The sequence below is a fragment of the Nicotiana sylvestris genome, chromosome 12 (genome assembly GCF_000393655.2).
Source record: "Nicotiana sylvestris chromosome 12, ASM39365v2, whole genome shotgun sequence".
NCBI lineage: Eukaryota > Viridiplantae > Streptophyta > Magnoliopsida > Solanales > Solanaceae > Nicotiana > Nicotiana sylvestris.
In genome coordinates, this window is record NC_091068.1 from 89,166,569 (window position 1) to 89,184,782 (window position 18,214).

The following is an 18,214-nucleotide window of genomic DNA, read 5'->3' on the forward strand; positions in this document are numbered from 1 at the left end:
TTCAATTAGTAGGTTCATGGTTATTCAATATGCCAGTTATTTGTTATTCAGTTACTAGATCTCCAATTTTCAGTTTATCCAACATATGTTGACTTGGGAGTATACGGTGATGCCTATGGGTGCTAAAAGAAAAAGTAAAAACAATGATTATAGCAAAATCATCACATGTTTTAGGTCTGAATTATTACCAAGACTCGCCGGATTGTGTAGGAAGTGAATTATAAGATGATGGTATCTTTGAAGGACATGTTTGTGTATGGTAGTGTATCCGTATGCGTTTTACCTCACAGAACAATTTCATTTTTATTTCTTAGCAATTGAGCCACAAGTTGGATGATGATAATTTAGATGTCAGACTCTACAGTATAGCAGGTTAAGAATTTGACCACAAATGGCCTAGAATTGGTCATTAAAGTTTTGGACAAAAAGAAGACTAAGGGAAAAATTCCTAGCAGTCAGAAATGTTTGGTATTACCAGATATGTATTTTCCATACGACTCATGCATATGACTAAGAAGACATGATGTATGAAATGAGAATCAACAGCAGCCAATATTAAATTTTAGGGAATGATTTTAAGTTGTTCATATTTATTCATACTAGAACTAGAAAGTACCAACTTAGTAAATTACTATAAGAATTAGGTATTATTGTGAGATAAAGGATATGACAATTCTCCTTATGTTATGTGACTAAGTGTTTACCCTGAATGTTTATAATTTGATATGATTTTGAAGTATATAGAAAATTAGGGGTTATATATCTCAATTTTGTTTAAGAAAGATGAAATTTCCCTAAGTGTGATCCATGTACATAGATCAAAAAGAATGATAGTGTACGACAAAAGAGTATGGTCAGATGATGAGGGAAGTTAGGATAAACCTTATTCTTCACTTTAGTTATTCAAAGCAGGAGAAGAAAATATGATGCTAGCAGGTGGTTAGTGAAAGGATAGTAAGTAAGTTTTGAGTAGGTACAACAAATTAGAAATTTCAGTAGATCTAGTAGAGGTATGATTTGATTTACTTAGTAAAGTTAACACTAGTGAGTGGGTAACAGTCTAAAACACCAAACGCATGTTAGAACCCAAAGAGTTTAAGTTAAACCCAAAGTACAGTGGCAGTGGAAAAAGAATCAGCTAATAGTGAGAGAGCAAGGTATAGAAGAATAGCCTTTAGGAATTATCGAAATGTGGTTTCTCCAAGATTGATAGTGTGAGCAGAGTTAAATTATTAAGATTGTGTATGATACTTGTGAATACATTAGTTTTCCATTATGTGAATAATTTAGTTTTTCCTAGCTCGGAAGTAAGTTGGAAGATGAGTCGTCCTTGACGTAGAGTGCAAAGAATTGCAGAAAATAAGGAAAGTTATTTGGATCCAACAAGAAGAGAAGGATCCGCAAGTATAAGACCTTTGGTCTAAGGGGTAATGTGAAAGTTTTCAGTAAGTCCAGTTAGAGATTTGAAACCTCAATAATTGGTATGGGATATAAAAAAGAAAATCAGTTCGGTAATGAGAAAAAATTGTATAATTACCACAAGGAATATGTCTAGCATGTGTAAGAAATACAAAGTGAGCAGAATGATCACCGATCTTAGTTATTAATGATAAAGTGATCACAGAAAAGCTATAAAATCATGCCCAGTTATGTATTACGAGGGTAGTGCCATTGACGAGACTCTAATATTCCGAGTAGTGGTCAGAGACTTAGTTCACAATAATACTATAAGTGTTTTCAGGAAGTGCTTAAGAAGATAATCAAGTGTGGGAAGTATAGCTCATGAATAAGGTAGACAAGAGAACTATGTTGAAAGAAGTTCACTGCTTATCCAAGGTAGGAGTTCGACTTTCGGACACCAAAGATAGTGGAGTTATTGTCTAGAACAGGACATGTTCCTCCTTAGTAGCCGAAGTGAAGAGGAAATGGTTTGATGATCCCTACTTGTTGTAGCTGAAAGGGGGGATTCACATGCATAAGATGATGGCTTTTGAACAAGGGGGAGATGATGGTCCAGGATAGATTGTGTGTTCCAACCATAGATGGACTTAACGAGGGAGGAAGATGTTAGAAGCCCATAATTCCAGGTATTTTATTCACCTAGGTTTTCCAAAGATGTATCATGATCTTAAGGAGATTTATTGGTGGAACGACATGAAAAGGAAAGTTGCAAACTTTGTGGCCAAGTGTCAGAATTGTCAGCAAGTGAAAGTCGAGCAGCAGAAAACCAAGTGTTTATCTCAAAACACACACATCCTTTAGTGGAGATGGTAAATATGGACCTTATAATAGGATTATCTCGCTCATTTTGAAAGCATGATTTTTATGGGTGAAGGTTTAGATTGCCAATTAGTTGGTTTGAAGTTGGCGAAGCAGAGTTGTTGGGACCAGATTTGGTCAATCAGTGTATGAAGAAAGTCAAGTTGATTCAAGAGCATTTGAAGACAGCTCAGAGTCGCCAAAAGTCCTATTTGAACATGCAACATAGAGACCTAGAGTTTCAAGTTGATGATTGGGTGTTTATAAAAGTTTCACCTATGAAAGGTGTTATAAAATTTGGGAAGAAAGGAAAGCTCAATCCCAAATACAACAGTCCATATAGGATCCTATGAAGGATCGGGTAAATAGCTTATGAGTTAGAATTTTCACCATAATTAGTGGTTGTACACCAGTATTTCACATGTTATGTTATAACATTCAAGTTTCTAGTATTCAAATCTCATGTCACGACATTTGTGTTTCCAGTATTCAGATCTCATGTTAGAACATTCAAGTCAGTTTAGTACTCAGATACTCATGTCAGTCCAGTACGCAGATATTCATGCCAACTTAATACTCAGATATTGATATGAGTTCAGTGATCAGATATTCATGTCAGTTCAGCACTCGATTATTCGTGTCAGTTTAGTATTCATATATCCACATTAGTTTAGAATTCACGTATCCATAACAAATAAGAATTCATTTATATATATCATGTTATGCGTATTATTGTGCCCTATGGAGCTAGTGTTATGCTCTGTTAACTGGTAGGTATTTTGGAGAAATGTCGAAGGTATCTAAGCTTCTCATTCAGACTTTATATTACAATCTCCATGTCTTTCAGTGTTTAGTCAGTTTAGTAGCCATTCAGTCTAGTACCTATTCAGTTTAGTATCTCATCATTTCAGTAATCGTGTATTCATTCAGTTTAGTATGCAAGTGTTAATGAAAGTTCATGTTCCCACCATACCCATTTAAGGTCTGGAGTTAGCTGAAGATACAGCCAGGACAATCATTCGAGGACAAATGATCCCAAGGGGGAGATAAGTATTAATGTGATGGTTATCAATTGGCTATGATAATAAGTGTATGAGGCATATCATAAGTGATTTGGGGTCCAAGAAGAGACCTAAGTCTAAGCCAAGTTGGAAAATTACATGATAGACTAAAATTCCAAACGACTACGCACAAGACCACACTTTAGACGAGCATACCTATAAATATATAAGGTGTTATATGATTCAGAGCATATCAAATGAAATATCATCGAGTCTAGTTTCTAACGCTTCAAATCGTTTGTCATTTGGACACTCCTACCAGAAGTTATGACCAAATTACCAAAAGCTGGTAGAATTTTACACTACCGTGCCGCCCCATGCTGTGTGGGTGTGTAGATTCACAGAACACTTCCAAATTTCGTTTCTAGACATATTTTTCATTATCACACCGACCCATGCATCACCCCATGCGCCGCGGCTGTGTAAATCTTGGTTTTTCTTTCAACTCGGCCATAATTTGATATAAAACATTCGGGGGTTATTTTCCCCACTTCATTTGGACGAATTTTAGGGTTTTCGTCAACTCTCTCAAGACCTCTAACCCCTTCCATCTTCAAGGTAAGAAATCCCCATTATCTTGGTGTGACGACCCGATCAGTCGTCTCATGAGTTATCGCTCCATTTTCCCCCATTTTTGCTTATTTATGCTCTGTTATCCATGTTTTATGTGATCAAGTTGATTAGTCTGTGTTCGGAGAGGATTTGGTAAGGAATAAGATACTTAGTCTCTTTTAAGGAGGTTTGATTTGGAAAAAGTCAACCAGATGTTGACTATAGTGTTAGAGGGCTTAGGTGTGAGTTCTGATGGTTCGGTTAGCTTCGGGAGGTGATTTGTGACTTAGGAGTGTGATCGGAATGGGTTTTGGAGGTCCGGAGTAGAATTAGGCTTGAATTGGCGAAGTTGATATTTTGGCGATTTCCGATTGATAGGCGAGATTTTGATCCGGGGGTCAAAATGGAATTCCGAGAGTTGTAGTAGCTTTGTTATGTCATTTGGGATGTGTGTGCAAAATTTCAGGTCATTCAGACATGTTTTGGTTGGGTTTTTTATCGAAAACGTATTTCGGAAGATTTCTCAAATATTAGGCTTGAATCCGATGTGTTTTGAGTAATTTGATGTTGTTTGAGGTGCTTTGATGATTGGAACAAGTTTGAATAAGGTATTGGGTCATGTTGGTGCTTTTGGTTGAGGTCTCGGGGTGAATTCGGATGGTTAACGGAAAGATTTTGGACTTAAGAGATTTTAGAAGATTGCTGCTTCTGGTATTTCCGCACCTACGGTTTGGGGACCGCAGGTGTGGCATCGCATGTGCGAAGGAATTTTCATAGATGCGGATTTGAGGAGAGAGGTCAAAAATCGCAGATGTAGAATAGGAACCGCACATGTGGACCCGCAGATGTGGCAGTGTACCGCAGATGCGGTTTTGGCTCGTCAAGTGAATTTCGCAGATGCGGAGAAAATGACCGCAGAAGCGATACCGCAGGAGCGGTGGTGGGGTCGTAGATGCGAAAACCCCTGGGCAAAATGTTTTAAGTTATTTCATCCGTGACTTTGAGTCATTTTTCCTCTATAGTTGGTCCTATTAAGAGCTTTTTGAAGGAAATCGAAGAGGGATTCAAGGAGAAACATTTGGAGGTAATATTTTCGAACCTAAAACTCGAATCTATTGTAAAATCCACCTAGAAAATCATGGAACTTAAGCTAAAAATGGAAGCATTAGGGCTTGGGATTTTGAATCTTTGATTGGGGATTTGGAGGACCATTTGGGGTCGGATTTGGGAACTTTTGATATGTATGAACTTGCAGGGTGATAAGGAATCTAATGATGTGAAAATTTCTGAGTTTCAAGAAGTGGGCCTGGGGCTCAGGTTCTGCTAATTTCGGGGTTTTTGATATTTTTTGATTGTTTTCACTTGGGCTTTGCTCCCTTAGCATATTGTGATGTATTCATTCTGATTTTGGATAGATTCGACGTGCATGGAGGCCAATTCGAGGGGCAAAGGCGTCGCGAGCTAGAGTTGTAGCCGGTTCGAGGTGAGTAATGATTGTAAATAATGCTCTGAGGGTTTGAAACCTCGGATTGCACATCATAGTGCTATATTGAGGTGAGACACGTGCTTGATGATGAGCGCGAGGTCGTTTACTATTGGGGATTGTGACTTGGTCCATCTCGATTGATGATTTTACCGCGTATTTTACTGAAACTTATTTGTTATCATCATTATTTGGGCTTATTGCCATATTTGGGCTTCATGCCAACTATTTGAACCCTCCAGGGATTTTTATCACTATTTCCTCATTGTATTGATTTATTACTTGAACTCAGTCCTGTTGTTTCCTACTGTTTTATAACTCAACCACTCTTACTCAGTTTTGAGACTTAAATGATATTTCTAAATGATGTTTTGGGCTCAGACTACTGTTTTACTAATGACTAAGGGGCTTGTGATGATTTTTGGACTGAGTGAGGTCGAGGGCCATATGTGAGGATATGCTGAGTGATATGAGGCCAAGGGTCTCAGACACTTTTATACGCCACGAGGTGGCTTGAGTGATGTGAGGCCGAGTGCCGAGAGATGATGCCACGAGGTGGCTTGATATAGCGCTTGGGCCGTAAGAGGCCCCTCTGGAGTCTACACACCCACAGTGAGCGCAGGTACTCATCATGATCTGAGAGTGAGCCCGAGGGGCTGATATTGTTCTGAGAGTGAGCTGGAGGGGCTGATATTATTCTGAGAGTGAGCCCAAGGGGCTGGTACTGTTCTGAGAGATTGTCCGAGGGGCAAATCTTTATGTGTTCATCTTTTATATTTACTTGGCATTTTACCTGTTATACTGTGGTATTTGTGCCCGAGGAGCGGATGTTCTCTGCGTATCGGCACTAACAGTTTTGCATTCATTTGTGTAACTGTTGAAAAAGTCATTTCGAAAGAGGGTTTTAAACTGAGCTAAGATGTTTCTAAACATTTCACAGCTTCATTGCTTTTCTCAAAGGTTTTACACTGCTTCTATACAGCATGTTGGTTTTCCTTACGTGATTTCTTACTGCTAGCTATTATTTACCTTTATTACTCACTGAGTTGGAGTACTCACTTTACTCCTTGCACCTTGTGTGTAGACGTAGGTATTTATACACCCGGTAGTGGGTTTTGGCTAATCGGTGGCAGAGTTATCGGAGTTTAGCAAGGTGGCTGCCAGCATTTGCAGCACTGTTTTCTCTCCCTTTTTTGCTCATCAGTCCTGTTTTTTTGTATATTTCATACCTTGTAGTTATATTTATACTCTAATAGATGCTTGTGACTTGTGACACCCCGGTTAGGGTTGTGTCGGGTTGGGTTTCCATTTTGTTATCTCTATTTCCGCTAAATATTGTTATTGAATCATGTTTGAAGTATCTTTATGTTATTCAACTATTTAAAAGGGTGAATTGTGTAAATTGGCTGGCCTTGTTTTCACGAGAGGCGCCATCACGACCGGGTTCGAGGTTAGGGTCGTGACAAGTTGCTATCAGAGCTTAGGTTACATAGGTTTCACGAGTCATGAGCAGGTTTAGTAGAGTCTCGTGGATCAGTACGGAGATGTCTATATTTATCCTCGAGAGGCTGCAGAACCTTTAGGAAAATTTCACATTCTTGAATTCTTATCGTGCATCCTTGATTCAGCTTGAAAAGTAACTCTTGAAATTCCACGCGTTCGCATGCGCGCATGAGTGGTCAGTATCAGATGTGCCTTGATGGCTTGTGATCCCCTGATCGAGGGGCGAGATATGATCTTTGTGAGTTTGATGTGAGCCCGGTATGGAGGACTTGAGGCCGGATCTTTGCCTATGGCTTGAGCACCGAGGTGCTGATTGTGTGAGCAAGTGTTTTGAACTTATATGTGTGGTATCGTCCCTATTAGCGGAAGTGACGGTTGGATAACTATGTGATGAGTATGTTAGTACTGCGAGATGTATCTATATGACTTGGAAGTGATGAGGAAGGTTTGTTGGAGGATAGAATAACTATTAGGTGCTTGATTTTCATCTTGATTCGAGGTGTAGCCCCGAGTTATGGGCGTATGAAGGATCTTTCAATGTTTCCCAGTTGAGAGTGAAGTAGATTTCATGTTGCGGTATGAGTTCAGACTCAAGAAGACTAAGTAACTACGTACGGTTTGTGACGGTGGAAGGTATACATAAATGTTAATTGAAGGCAAAGCAGGTGGGTTATCTCCTGCGAAGAATTCTGGGGTTGTGTGACCCTTTTGTGGCTGTTAGAAGATCTCATGTGCAAGTGAAATGTAAGTGTTGAAATTTGAATTTTGGGTTGCTTGAGAAAGGGGGCTTAACTATTGTGAGAATGAGTGCGAGATTTGCCGAAGATTTAAAGTAATAGATGATCTGTGTTTTCACAAGCTTGCAAAGGATCTGAGTTTAATCTCACTATGGTATTGTGGCATCAATAAAGTATAAGTGTTATGAGTTATTGAGTGTATTTTGATCCATAGCTTCGATCCAAGTGGGGGAGTTTGTTGTGAGTGGTTGACTGCACGGTTAGGTGCTATGTTGGTTCCAGTTTGAGGCATGCGGGTGAATCAGTTATGGCTTGCAGAAATTGAGACCGAGGATGGCTAGAGTAAAGGAAAAAAAATTGACAAAGTTTATATTATGCTTCATAGGGTAAGAAAACCACGGGATGTCTTAAGTTGTGGTTGGTAAAGAATGCTCGGTGCATAGAGCAGGATGTTGATTGGTTGTATTGGGATGAGGACTTCATTCTGTGGTGTCGGAGTGCCAATGAGGCACGGGTGGTTCTGTTCGTTGGGTCAAGTAAATTGTAGTTTGAATAAGAGTGAATGACTCTCGAGAATAGTTCAAATGTGTTCAAGATTCTACAGGGAGCAATCAGGTATCTTAGAGTTGTATATGCGGTTAGAAATGGAGTTTTCATTGGAAGAGGTCAAGACTTGTGGTATTTCTATGTTACTTATGGGATTCTATGTATCAGTATCAGGAAAGTAAGGGTAACGAAGTTAGATTCGCAGGAAGCTCTTCAGAGTAAAGTATTCTGGAATGTGGTGTTTCTGGGAGTATTTGAGAGAGTATTCAGCGGCTTATGGGTCTTAGACAGTGTGGTTTTATGCTTGGGTCTTGTGTGGTAATAGGTTGAGGCATTCTGGTGTAAAGCAAGAGGGAATATCCAGTTGAAGATGAATCAGAAGGAAATTTCGATAGATGGAGTAACTTGATAGTAGACCGGACCGGTAGGGTAAGGATATGATTAACTCCGTGTGTGTGTTCGAGGTAATGGGTTCTTGCGGGTATTTTGCAGCAATGCTCTTAAGTTTTGATGGCTTTCTTAGCTTGGTCGAGTTTGAAGGATTCAGTCCTGGCAGGTCTGATTTGTGCAAAGGGGACTCGGAGAGTTCTTGATGGTTTTTACCGCGGTTTAGAGATGTATTATTTCTATGGGCATGCGGAGCAGGGGATGTATAGTGATTTTTCTTCTAGATGGGACCGATGGAAATTTCTTGACTAGTTGAGTGCGTAGATGTCTGTGGCTCGGAAGGGAGATGAAGTTCTCATATTATCCTAGGATAGTATGATATATGCGGTATGTTGTGCGAACCGAGATTTGCGTGTGTAAGGTTACTGTTCAGTTCTGAAAGGAAGTTCATGAAACTCTTAGGCAACGGATAGCCTCAGATGATTAAGGAAATGGTATTTCAAATCAGAAGTGATTTGACGAGAATATATGTTTCAGGAAAGGCAATGTGATTAAGTTGATGGCACTTCGGTAGTATTGCGGCACTTTCTGGCTAGATCGGTTGCTGACATTCGAGTTTGCTTGGGGGCACAAGGGAATATTTGAATATCTCCCATGGAGTGATTTGGTATTTGAGGTGTGGTATATGTTCAGACGGCGGAATTGGGATCAAGTATGATGATTCGTGTGCTATATGGAGTTAGAGACTGGGAGTCCTCATGTTCAGGCTATGTTGCGGTCGTGAGTCGCATGTGTCGGCACTGTGTAATGACTATCGGGGTTTGGAGACCCAAGCGGATCTTTTGGTTCTTGGTATGTTAGATTTGGAAGTGATATTGGGTTCAGACTAGTTGTCTCTGTGTTGTGTCATTCTGGACTATTGTGCTAAGGCGGCGCTGTTGACTATGCCCGAAAATGCTACAGATTGAGTGGCGATGTTTGGCGGATTATGTCCCATTGGAAGAATTTTACATGTCGAAGACCCAGCGGACGGCTGGGAAGGATTTGTCTTTCTTATTTGGGCTCTTGTGACGAGTGTCAGTGCTGAGGCTCCTTATGTTGATTCAGTTCCAGTTGTGAGGGACTTTTCGGATGTGTTTCTTGTGGTCGAGCATGGCGCCGGGCAAGGTTGTTGATTTTGGTATTGATTTGGTGTCAGGCACCGTATCGTATGGCACCGTCAGGAGTTATAGTAGTGAAAGGAACAGCTTCAGGATTTCCTTGATAAAGAGTTCATTGGTGGGCCAATATAGATGCGTGTTCTAACTTGAGTCTGCTTGGTTGGCTCCGAATTGCATTGTTGAGGGATGTGTCGATTCGACTGTTATTGAGCTTATTAGTAATCTGGGAAGGTCTATGAATTACCTTTCTGTGTTGTGAGATATATGATTTGTTGGCTATGGTGCGGTTCTATTGGGGTTCATAGTCGAAGTCGAGCGGGAAGAGTAATTGGGTGTTGCTCGGTGAATGGCGTATCGGTTATGTCCTATCGAGTTTGCGTGGTATATGTTATTTGCTTCACCGTGGGTGTAATGAATTTGATTTGGTTCTAGACATCAAATTGTGCGTGGTTATCGCTTTCGAGCATAGTAACTTGGGGTATTTTATATGGAGCAGTGTTTGATAGGATCGCGCATTGCAGCGAAGCTATGTGGAGATATGACCTTGCGAGTTAGATTCGTGTGTTCTATTCTATGATGTGAGACGGGTTCTCAGCCTTGTGTTGTGGTGGTACTGGTGAGCTTGAGGTATAGCTCTTCCATTTGAGTTATTTCATGATTTGAGTAAGTTCGGATTGTGGTGCACGGATTGCACAAGTTCTGACTTAAGCATGTATTGATGTGTCGTGTCGCCAGAGTAGTGTGTTGGATTAGAGAATATCGTTGGGATCATTAATGAATACGAACAGATTCGATTTCAGCATGTTGGAAGGATAATATCGAAGTTCGGCTCGGAAATTTGCTATGGTAGTTGCTAAAGGAGAAGTGGCTTCATGAATAGTTGATCTGAGAAATGGTTATGGTTTGTTGCGTTTTATTTATCGTTGGCAATATATGAAAGTGTTGGAATGATACTTTAGTTGATAAGAGGTTTTCTACCAGTATTTGGTTTTGTGGGCAGCTGCTGTGAATAGAAGTTATCACTACGAGTGTTTGAGTTATGTCGTATATCAAGTGATTGCACCTGAGATTGCAAGTATGGGTGATTACAGCTAGTTCGGGCTTATTCTGAAAAATAGGTGTGAGATTCTGATTTGTGAATGATTTCAGAAATGGAAATGTGGTTCTAAGGCTTATGGGCTAGGTTGGAATGTGGAAATGCAGTTTCATTGTGTTATCGGACCTATATGAGGTAGGGTGACGTGGGATCACCCCCGAGTATATGCATGATAAGGTTATTCAGTGTTTGGTTGGCTTTTAGAACAACTCTGGGCACGTTCGAGGACGAACGTTTGTTTAAGTTGGGGAGGATGCGACGACCCGGCCAGTCGTCTCATGAGTTACCGCTTCGTTTTCCCCCATTTCTGCTTCTTTATGCTCTGTTATCTTTGTTTTATGTGATCAAGTTGATTAGTCTATGTTCGGAGAGGATTTGGTAAGGAATGAGACACTTAGTCTCTTTTAAGGAGGTTTGATTTGGAAAAAGTCAACTAGATATTGACTATTATGTTAGAGGGATCGGATGTGAGTTCCAATGTTTTGGTTAGCTTCAGGAGGTGATTTGTGACTTAGGAGTGTGATCGGAATGGGTTTTGGAGGTCCGGAGTAGAATTAGGCTTGAATTGGCGAAGTTGATATTTTGGCGATTTCCGGTTGATAGGCGAGATTTTGATCCGGGGGTCAGAATGCAATTCCGAGAGTTGCAGTAGCTTCGTTATGTCATTTGGGATGTGTGTGCAAAATTCGGGTCATTCGGACATATTTTGGTTGGGTTTTTGATCGAAAACGTATTTCGGAAGATTTCTCAAAAATTAGGCTTGAATCCGATGTATTTTGAGTAATTTGATGTTGTTTGAGGTGCTTTGATGATTGGAACAAGTTTGAATAAGGTATTGGGTCATGTTTGTGCTTTTGGTTGAGGTCCCAGGGGCCTCAGGGTGAATTCGGATGGTTAATGGGAAGATTTTGGACTTAAGAGATTTCAGAAGATTGCTGCTTCTGGTATTTCCGCACCTACGATTTGGGGACCGCAGGTGCAGCATCGCATGTGCGAAGGAATTTCCGCAGATTCGGGTTTGAAGAGAGAGGTCAGAAACCGCACATGCGGACCTGCAGATGCGGCAGTGTACCGCAGATACAGTTTTGGCTCGTCAAGTGGATTCCGCAGATGCGGAGAAAATGATCGCAGAAGTGGTACCGCAGGAGCGGTGGTGGGGTTGCAAATGCGAAAACCCCTGGGCAGAATGTTTTAAGTTATTTCATCTACGATTTTGGGTCATTTTTCCTCCATAGTTGGTCCTTTTGAGAGCTTTTTGAAGGAAATCAAAGAGGGATTCAAGGAGAAACGTTTGGAGGTAAGATTTTCGAACCTAAAACTCGAATCAATTGTAAAATCCACCTAGAAAATCATGGAACTTAAGCTAAAAATGGAAGAACTAGGGCTTGAGCTTTTGAATCTTTGATTGGGGATTTGGAGGACCATTTGGGGTCGGATTTGGGAACTTTTGATATGTGTAAACTCGTGGAGTGATAAGGAATCTAATGATGTGAAAATTTCTGAGTTTTGAGAAGTCGGCCCAGGGGCTCGGGTTCTGCTAATTTCGGGATTTTCAATATTTTTCGATTGTTTTCGTTTGGGCTTTGCTCCCTTAGCATATTGTGATGTATTCGTTCTGATTTTGGATAGATTCGATGTGAGTGGAGGCCAATTCGAGGGGCAAAGGCATCGCGATCTAGAGTTGTAGCCGGTTCGAGGTGAGTAACGATTGTAAATAATGCTCTGAAGGTTTGAAACCCCGGATTGTACATCGTAGTGCTATATTGAGGTGATACACGCGCTTGATGATGAGCGTGGGGTCGTTTACTATTGGGGATTGTGACTTGGTCTGTCCCGATTGATGATTTTACCGCGTATTTTACTGAAACTTATTTGTTATCATCATGATTTGGGCTGATTGCCATATTTGCGCTTCGTGCCAACTATTTGAACCCTCCGGAGATTTTTTATCACTATTTCCTCATTGTATTGATTTATTACTTGAACTCAGTCCTGTTGTTTCCTACTGTTTTATAACTCAGTCACTCTTACTCAGTTTTGAGACTTAAATGATATTTCTAAATGATATTTTGGGCTCAGAACTACTGTTTTACTAATGCCCGAGGGGCTTGTGATGATTTTTGGACTGAGTGAGGCCAAGGGCCATATGTGAGGATATGCTGAGTGATATGAGGCCGAGGGCCTGAGACACTTTTATACGACACGAGGTGGCTTTAGTGATGTGAGGCTGAGTGTCGAGAGATGATGCCACGAGGTGGCTTGATATAGCACTTGGGCCGTAAAGGGCCCCTCCGGAGTCTGCACACCCATAGTGAGTGCGGGTACCCATCATGATCTGAGAGTGAGCCCAAGGGGCTGATATTGTTCTGAGAGTGAGCCTGAGGGGCTGATATTATTCTGAGAGTGAGTCCGAGTGGCTGGTACTGTTCTGAGAGATTGCACCAAGGGCAAACCTTTATGTTTTCATCTTTCATATTTACTTGGCATTTTTACCTGTTATACTGTGGTATTTGTGCCCGAGGGGCGGATATTCTGTGCTTATCGGCACTAACTGTTTTGCATTCATTTACATAACTGTTGAAAAAGTCATTTTCGAAAGAGGGTTTTAAACTGAGCTAAGATGTTTCTAAAGATTTCACAGCTTCATTGCTTTTCTCAAAGGTTTTACACTGCTTCTATACAGCATGTTGGTTTGCCTTACGTGATTTCTTACTGCTCAATTGTTATTTACGTTTATTACTCACTGAGTTGGAGTACTCACTTTACTCCCTGCACCTTGTGTGCAGATGCAGGTATAGGTTTTCGCTAATCGGTGGCAGAGTGATCGGAGTTTAGCAAGGTGGCTGCCAGCGTTCACAGTACCGTTTTCTCTCACTTTTTTGCTCATCAGTCCTATTTTTTTGTATATTTCAAAACTTGTAGTTGTATTTATACTCTAATAGATGCTCTTGACTTGTGACACCCCGGTTAGGACTGTATCGGGTTGGGTTTCCATTTTGTTATCTCTATTTCCGCTAAATATTGTTATTGAATTATGTTTGAAGTATCTTTATGTTATTTACTGTTTAAAAGGGTGAATTGTGTAAATTGGCTGGCCTTGTCTTCACGAGATGCACCATCACGACCGGGATCAGGGTTAGGGTCGTGACACTTGGTGTGAATTTCATTATTTATACACTAGTATTGATTAAATCTACACATAAAATACTTAGATTTTCAAGAGATTTCTTCAAGAACTCAAAGGAGGGTTTTCCAAGATTTCTTCCAAAAAGGTAATACTATACCCTTAGACTTACATATATGTAATTATTAAGGGAATATGAGTATGAATAAGTATTGGAACTCTTGGTATGGTGATTGAAAAACATAAGTTCCCAATTTAATTACACAACGATTATAGAGATTGAAAGATGCTTATTTAATGAAACTTTATTGGTTGGGTATGGATGGATGGTCATATATATAATGTTGGAAGTTATAAATTGGTTAATCATGATTGTGGGATAAATTGTTGATGAATGGTGGTAGTTAGATGAACTAATAATATGGTGATGAGATGTAGAGATTTATGCCTACAAGGTGTTTGATAATATGCCTAAATGGCTTAAGTTATAAAATTTGTTACTAGTATTGGGTTCCATTGGATGTTGCTATTATAGATTCAAGGTTCTTAGTATTGTGGATTATTGTAGTATCACTAAGGGGCGAAATTGAGGTATGTGAGGCTAACTCTCTTTACGTTTGGAAATGTCTATGATTCTCCCTACGTCCCATTCATTATGACTATTACTAGTTTCCTCAGAAGGTGATTATGCCTTAGTTTCATGAATAGTGGTAGAACTTCTATTCTCTAGCTTTGTAACTCATTCCTGACTTTCATTTTAAACGTTGTGGAACCAATGCATAATCAATATAGACTTGGGCTTGATGCCCATGAGTCTCAGCCTAGATTACTCAGCATGTCATAAATAGTTGAAGTTTCAATTTTCATAATCAGTTCATGAATATATGTCTCAGTCTAGTTCTATTTAGCATTCGAGTATCGTGTAACTCAATATGATTCAATATTTCAGTATCATGTATTGCAGTATGATTCTCAGTTCCTGATTTTAAATCCCTGAATGTTGAACCCCTGTATTTGGGCCTGAGGCCACTGTTAATGTTTTATGCATATTTGGGCCTGAGGCCGCAGTTTATGCTTTAAGCATCTTTGGCCTGAGGCCGCAGTTATGTATAAGTATACTTGGGCCCAAAGCTGCAGTTTGTGCACATATATATTGGGCCTGAGGCTGCAGTTTAATATTCAGATAAATAGGTTGTTCATCATTCAGAAGAGGGAGTATTCATATCCTTACTTCCTTTGTTCATTTCAGTTATCAGCTATCATTTCAGTTATCAGATATTAGTTAGCAGTTATTATCTCATTTATCAGTTATTAGCTATCAGTTATCATTTCAGTTTCAGTTTCAACAGTTATAATTTCAGTTATCAATTATCAATTCTCAATTATCAGCTCAGTATTAGTTTTAGCATTTATAATTCTTTCTTTCAGTTGCTTTACATACCAGTGCAATTCAAATGTACTGATGTCCCTTTTTGCCCGGGACCTGCATTTCACGATGCAGATACTGATTTACAGGTTGATTTTGGTGATCCCCTGTTCTTTCGAGGCATTATCATTACCTTACAGTCTTTCAGTATTTACAGATAGTCAGTGTTTTCAGTACTTCAATAGAAGCTTCATAGACTGGAGTAACAGTTAGACAGAGTCACAAGCTTTTCATGTTAAGCAATATTGGCTACAGACATATTTCAGACTTGTATTAGTGTTTCCACACTTTTGATTTTATCATTCAAACTTTCAGTATATCAGTATGTGTTAGTTTATCTTCCACATTTAGTTGTTATGATACCACATGTTGATTCAGCCAGTCAGTTGATTCGCTCGGTCACATGTAGTCAGGCACCGAGTGTCGTGTTACGTCAAGGCCAGGTTCGGGGCGTGACAGTATCTCTTTGAGCTTGTTCGGGATTATGGTCGACTCTGGAATTATGGACTCTATTTTTAAAGACAGACATTTTGACCTGAGGTTCTGATCCGATGGGATTTGAGGTTGATTTTCAGTCCCTCATATTCCGAGCCCGATGTACCATATTGTAGACGAGCCCTTCGGCCGTTTACAAACCTCATCGGCTCTGTTAATACCAACCAGATTCACAACTTAAAAATGGCATTTTGGTTCTCATATATTAATCTAATAATAATAATAATAATTTCTATTCTATTTTCGCCATTAAAGCAAACACTTTAAAAGACAAAATCTAATCATGTCTTTCACATGACTTATTAGTGGGATTTGTCATATGTGGGTGTCCAATTCGGAGACGGAACTGGGCTTAAATGATTACGCACCCACTTCAACTGACTCATTTATGACAAGCCCAAACCCCTATCAAATAAAAACAAGCAAGTATATCGATTTTGGTTATCTTATTAAAGTGCATTTGACGTATTATTGTGAAAGGATAATGTAGAATTCGAGCAACTACTATTTAGGCTTTTAATTTTCTTTTACGACAGTAGGCTCATGACTTGTATTAAGGCAAGATAGAAAAGGGGTCAAAATTGCAACCACTGGGCTGCAATTTCATTCAGTGCTGCTAAAAAGAAAAAGTAAAATTTTCAAGTGACGTCCAGTTTTATGTCATTCATTGAATTTTTACTTTCTTTTTTAACAAAAAGTTTAACCTATATCTAATATTTGGATAATTTTAGATACATATATTTTTCTCTTCTTCTCTACTGTTGCTTTCTTCTTTGTGCTTAGAGGTTCTTCTTCTTCTTAGTTGCAAAATGGGTTTATTAAATTTGTTGTTGTTTTGATAATCTGATGATTGAGATTTGTTCATTATAATATTTAAAAATTATGTTTCAAATTTGAGCTCATTTAGAATAGATTTGAGCATTGAATTGTGTATTGAATTGTTGAAATTCGAAAAATAAGTTTATGTTTCAGAACTTCAGATTTGATTTCCGAAGTTGCATTAAAGAGATTGAACTACTTCATATTCGAATTTCTGAAGTTGCATTTGAAAAATAGAAGAACTTTATTCGATTTCTGAAGTCGCATTGAAGAGATTGAACTGCTTCACATCCGAGTGGATATACGTTGAAAATTTTGTGTGATATGGATATAACTTCAATAATAGTCCCAAAAGTAGTATATATAAAAATGCCCCTTTTTTAATTTACCCCTTGGAGAAGGGGTTTTTTTTTGGTATGATTGATAGGACTATATGAGAATTGAATTTTTTTTTTTTGTCAATTAAGGAATTATTAGCTTAATATTACCTTATTTTCAATGAGAAAAAAAAAAGATATGAATGCCATAACATATATACTTCCTTTTCTCAATTTTATATAGTGACGTTTGACATAACACGAAGTTTAAGAAAGAAAAGAAAGAAGATTGGCACATACCAAAAGTTTCATTAGGACTTCTGATCTTAAATGGTATGACATTTATATAATTATAAAAATATGTTATCAAGAATAAAATAAAAAAATTAAAGAGATTTCAAATATATAAAACACGTTATTTTTTTCTGAAACGAACTAAAAAAGAAAAAATATCATATAAAGTGAAATAAATATAGTACTATATGGAATGACTAATCATAAACTTACACCCTTTTTTCTCTATATTTCTTGATAGGGGTGTACAAAGGAAACCGACAAATCATACCAACCCGATAATCCGAGTAAAATCGAGAAAAAAATCCGAGTATGATTTAGTTTGGTGTTAGAAAAAAAACGGGAGAAATTCAAAAATAATCAAATTTACAAGTGGTCATTCAAAAATAGTCACAGTTTCAAAAGTAATCGAAATTTAGCCACTTTTCATGTAAAGATAAATCTGAACGAAAACACTGTTCAAAATCCGGAAAAATACTCCAGCATAGTATACTGGAGTTCCAGTATAATATACCGGTCCAGCATAATATACTGGAATTTGGAGCACCGGTGCTCCAGTCTCCAATATATGATACTGGAGCCAGTAAAGTATATCGGTCCAGCATAATATGCTGGAAGTTCATACACAGGTGCACCGAACTCCAGTATATTATGTTGGACCGGTCTCTGTTGCAGCAAAATAATGGCTATTTTTCAATGACTAGGCAAACGCTGGCTATTTTTGAATGACCAGTCCGAAAACTGGCTAGACTGTGCTATTTTAACCCGACCATAATTGGTTTGGTTTGGTTTTAACTAAAGAAAGTCAAACCGAAACCAAACCAACCCGACATTACATATATAGAAATTTTAGATATATTTAATATATAAATATACTTATTGTGATGTAATTTATAAATATTTCTTAAAAAATTTCATAATTTTATTGTTTAAGGTATTATTTCAAGGTTGGACT